This window comes from Phocoena phocoena, chromosome 7, assembly GCF_963924675.1.
Source record: "Phocoena phocoena chromosome 7, mPhoPho1.1, whole genome shotgun sequence".
In the NCBI taxonomy this organism is placed as follows: domain Eukaryota; kingdom Metazoa; phylum Chordata; class Mammalia; order Artiodactyla; family Phocoenidae; genus Phocoena; species Phocoena phocoena.
Window position 1 is genome coordinate 13322574 of NC_089225.1, and position 5440 is coordinate 13328013.

Here is a 5440-nt window from a genome sequence, read left to right on the forward strand (position 1 = left end):
TCTTCCCCTACTTCATGAGCAGTGGCAGAAGCATCTTCCATTTCTTTCTTTAGTTAAGCCTTGGCCACGCTGGGGCGAGCCATTTCCAGCATCCATCTTTGGCAGCCTGTGGCAGTGCTGGGTGGATGGACCACATGTTTATGAGCATAACGTGGGGCCCAGGCCTCTGTCACAGTCCTGAGCCCTGATGTCCACCCAACATGCAGGGTGGGCTGAGTGGTTAGGCTGAGGGTCCCTGCTATCTGCAGCTGGGGTCTAGGCATAGAGGAATAATGCAGACCATTTTGAACATTTACTATATGCCAGACATTGTTCCAAGCAGTTTATAGGTATTATCCTACTTAACTCTCACAACCCTGCCCATTTTAGAGGTAAGGAAAAGGATGGAGAAAAGTTAAGCAACCTGCCCAATATTATAAGCTGGCAGAGCCAAGAATTAAACCCAAACCTTCCAGCTCCAGAAGCCAAGCTGAGACAAGCTGAGTGGCTTGGTGTTTTTCAGCTACCAAGAGTTCATTCCAGAATCGTTTGCAAAAATTCTGCAGCTTCAATGCATACTTTTCACTCAGGTGTTGTTATTCAGATCCCCAGCCTTGTTTTCTTAGGGGAAAAAATACAACTGAGAAAGGATCATACTTAGAGTCATCTGAAAAACAATTTGATAGCTGTGATTGTCACTTAGAAATGAAGGCCTTTCTCACTTTGTGCTCCTGGAGCCTTTATTTCTGTGTGTGTGGGGGGGTGGGGGAGGTGGGGAGTTGGATGAGCTGTGAAAATAAGTGGATTTTCTCTAATGTCTAATCCACTAATTATGCAGAGCAAAATTGGATCACACTTGTAACTCAGTTTTTACTGTTTGCATTAAGAAATGCTATTGGCCGAGTGAACAGGAAAAGGGAGAAGGATGTTGCAAATCATTACTTAATGTGACCAGAGTGAAAGGTAATTTTATGGGGGGGGATTGGGCAAGGTGTTGCCTTTGGACTGCTCGGTGTAGTTAATGGAGCTGTGGCAGTGGTGGCTAAAGTGGCAGCAGAGATTATTAAGGAAAGTAACATGGAAAGAAATTTGAATATAAGTCATAATGACTACTCTATGTTTGCATACAGGATGAGGAGTAAAATTCAATGCATGGATTCTGTGTCATTGAATTTTAAGGAACTGTCACCCCCAAATTGGCTCTAATGATAGAAATCAGAAAGGTGATAAACTTTTGGGTGAAAAATGCAGGGCTGACCAGCATTTGGACCTTTCTTCAAGTTTGCTCAGAGCCCAAGTCTACCACTTCCTCCTTTGTGTGTAATAATAGTGCTCATATCTGTCATGGGATTACTTTTATGCCCCAAACATCTTGAAGCTATTGGGGGCATACCTCCCTCCAGTCTTCATGGCTGACCAAGTGCCATCAAACACTAACATTCTAAGGAAAATATCAAGAAGGTGAATTTTGACTTAGAAAAGAGAAAGACCCAGAATGAAAGTAGCCCTGGGTGGAATGTATGTGGGAAAAGGAAAGTTTTCTAGAAAGTTTTTATGGTGTTGAGCTGGGATTGTCTCTGCCTAGTACTTTTGCTCACATCTCTCTCTCCCTCACTCTCTGTCTACCTGTCCGTGTCTTTTTATCATTTCTTATTAGGAATGATAAAATTATCTTTCAGAAAGAGGCTTGCTTCAAAGCCTGTAGTTCAATTTGGGACCCAGATGACACCATTCTCCACTTCGGACAGTGTGTTTCTGTCATGTGCTCACTGGGCAGGTACCACCCCACCTCCCAATTATGAGAATGAAAAATGGCTCCAGACATTGCCAGATATCCCCTGCTGGGAATGTTGCCCTTGGTTGAGAACCACGGGGGTAGCCCATCTTTTTCATTCACTGTGTTAAACTCACCGATGGAGTATGGAAATTGAGGAGAAAAGAGGAAGTCTAGTCCTTGTGGATTTTCCCCCCATGACTTGCCCATTCTTCCTTAGAATTGGAGTTTTCCTAGACGTTTATTCAGAAGCTGACTGTGTTTTCATTCCTTCTCCAGGAAGGAGTGGCCTATGGTAACCCTACATTTAACCTATTGAGGACTTGCCAGAATGTTTTCCAAAGCAGCTGTGCTTTTTAATGCAGGTTTTGCAAATACAATTTCCTGTGACCCCCTTCTCCCATTTCCTCCTCTTTTAGAACTTGTCTCAAATATCACCTCCTCAGGGACACCTTAGCTGACCTTCAAAACTAGTTCAGACCTTTTTATTACATGCCCTCATCACAACAAAATTAATTTTTGTGTAAAGTTTTGTTAACTTTGAGACTCTTTGTGCCTCAGTTTATCCATTTATGTATTTATTTGTAAAATAGAGGTAATGCTGTCTAAATTACACATGAGAATACTAGAGTTAAAATATCTAGCATCTCAAAGCCTAGCACATAGTAGGGCTAAAAATGGCAGTTATTATTTTAATATCCTCTGGATGGAATATAAGATCAGAACCATGACTGCACATTCACTAAGCATGAACCAGACATAACTTGTTTTCTCACAGTTTTTTGTTCATAGCTAGTTGATACTTGCTTTGTTGCTTAGAAATGTTTACCAGCAAACAAACAGGTGACAGCGTTGTAAGAGAATATAATAGAAAGAAGATGTAAAGAGAAAAAATTCTATTTATTAATTTATTTGAATTGGGAAAATGGCTAATATTTGATTTTAGAAGAAAAGACCTTAGTTTAGCTAAAGGAATACCAGGATTGGGTGGGACATATTTTATGAACCATGATTCTTAACAACATATACAAAGATTTTTTTTTTCATTTGCATACCATTAGCCCCTCAGACTCCTGAAGAGCCAATGCTCACATTTACTTCTGCTTTTTTCCCCTGAAGCTTGGCCAAGACAGAAGCTAGTTCCCCAGTATGGCAGTGATACTCCCCGGCTGAGAACTAGGCTACTGATCTGTTTCTCAGAAGCTCCCCAAGGCTGGCTATGCTGAGGAGAATCCACAGAGAACCATTTGGAAGTGAGAGTTGGCAGCATCTCACCTCCTGCCCACATTTGCAGCTATAGTGTAAGTGTCATGCTCCAGGCAGTGCTAGCATTGCTAGAGATTAAAGGGGAAAATGCTGGTCAGGGACCAGTACTGGATGCAGGGACTGTTGACAGCCTTTCCAACCTGGAGAGTGAGGAGTTGGGATCTTGCAGTCACAGTTGAGGGAAGGCAGATTAAGGCTTTGGGGTGCCTCCCATTGCTAGATTCTAAGGCTTTTCTAAGCTGAGTGTTGGGCAAGTGCAGAGCAAGGTGGGGGAAACACTCCCTTCTTTCAGGGGGCTACCAGAGGAGAAATACAATTTATCAAGAACTGTCCTTAGGAATCTCCCAGGTTGATGGAACTTTCTTTTTCTGGCCTCATTTTCTTCTTTGTCTTTCAAGTCTTCTACTGAGTGCCCTGTGGATGCTGGGGACCCCAGGTTCCCTGCTGGTCCCTGGCCTGTATTGGATGCTGTTGGTACATTCCAGATGCCTGATGGGCATTCATCCCCTGCTGTGAGGTGTGGCTGATAACCACTTCCTGCTGTCTCCTTCCCAAAGAGTGGGAGCCTTCTCAAAAGAGGTGGTCCCCCACTGTACCATCCTCTCCTCCCTTCTTGCCTCAAGGTGGGGCCAATCTTAAATTACACTGAAGCTCATCTCCAGTTGAGACCACATCCTTGCTCTTGTTCACCTGTCTTATCCTGCTTCCGTCTCTCTTCTCCTGGAAGCATTCTTTCATAAGCCATTTGAATAAGAATCCCTGTCTTAGGCTGTGCTTCTAGGGAAGCCAAAATAGTGCCCCTGTTCAAGCCTTCCTTCTGTTTTCTTTTCAATTACTACCTGTCTCTACTAGGTGAAGATGGGTCATATTAATAATTGATCATAAATAAACCCTCCTAGTATATTTGTAGGCTAAATGTGTTACTTTTCCTGATAACATAATAACTTACCACCAATAATTTATTTTTAGGACTTCTTCTTTTTTTTTTTTACTTTTATTTGCATTTATTTTTTGCAGCATTTATTCCCGGGCCATAAGTTTTTGTTTCTTCAATTTATTCTGGGATATCTTTTTCCTCTGGGCAACCTCCTCTTCTGGTTTAGGAACAATCTGTTCTTTTTCAGTAAGGATCATCTCAATGTGGCAGGGAGAGGTCATGTATGGGTTGATCTGACCATGAGCTCTATAAGTCCTGCACCACATCTTGGGGGCTTTGTTCACCTGGATATGCTCAATGACCAGAGAATCTACATCTAAGCCCTTAAGTTCAGCATTACTCTCTGCATTTTTGAGCATGTGCAGTAAAAAATTCAGCACTCTTTTTGGGCCACCGACGCTGTGTCCAGCCCCACTGTTTGGCCTGGGCACACCTACCAACTCCACCATTGTAACAACGGAATGGCACACACTGCTTCTTTAAAGTGACATCCTTCAGATACTTGGTGGCTTTTCGGATATGCATACCCTTAATGGCCTGGGCTGTTTCATGAGTGTTCTTAAAGTAAACACGAAGATTTGAACCTCTTGACTTGAATGATTTTGTGGGATTTTCTGGGTCAAGTGAATAGCGAACCATTTTTAGAGGTCACCTCAGGCTGCTGACCGGAAAAGTAGGACTTCTTAAGTAGCAATCCCAGTGGGCAAATGTCAGTGGAATTGTAGGAGTATGGCTAACAGTGTCTGCAGGGAGGAGAAGGAAGGGTTGCTTCTGGTCAGTTGGACCTTTCAGCATCCATTCCAGAAAGACTTTCTGAATCACCCTCACCATCTGCAATGGACTGAATGTCTGTTTCCCCCCAGATTCAAATGTTAAAATCTTAATCTCCAGTGTGATGGTATTTGGTTTGGAAGATAACAAAGTCATGAGGGTGGAGTTCTCATGAATGAGATTAGTGACCTTATAAAAGGGACCCCAGAGAATTCTCTCTGCTCTCCACCAAGTGAGGATACAAGGAGAAGTCAGCAGTCTGCAACCCGGAAGAGGACCTTCAGCAGAACCCGACCATGCTAGCATCCTGATCTTGGAATTTCAGAATTGTGAGAAATAAATTTCTGTTTTTTAAGAGCCACCTAGTCAATGTGGTACTTTGTTATAGCAGCCCAAACTGACCAAAACACCATCCCTGTCCACCAGTGAATTGAACTCTCCTTCCTTGATCTGATGAGTACCCCTTTATTTAACTCATCATATTGCATGGTGATTATTTGTTTTCCTGGCTCCCTCCCCCACTAGACTAGGAGTGTCTGGAGAGCAGGAACCTTGTCCTATTCATTTCTATATCCTCAGTGCTCCTCAGAGTGCCTGGAACCCTGTGTGAATTCAATAATGCATGTGACTGATAGAAGTCCACCTCCTTCTCCTCTGCTTACATGTATACTGGGACCTGGGCACACATGACATTTTGGGTGGGATAAAATCTT

The 5440-nt window shown here is 43.0% G+C and overlaps 1 pseudogene; it reads right to left on the reverse strand.

Moving 5' to 3' along the window:
• Window positions 1-4039: 4039 nt before the first annotated feature.
• On the reverse strand, window positions 4040-4595 carry LOC136125869 (large ribosomal subunit protein uL22-like; annotated as a pseudogene).
• Window positions 4596-5440: the final 845 nt, after the last annotated feature.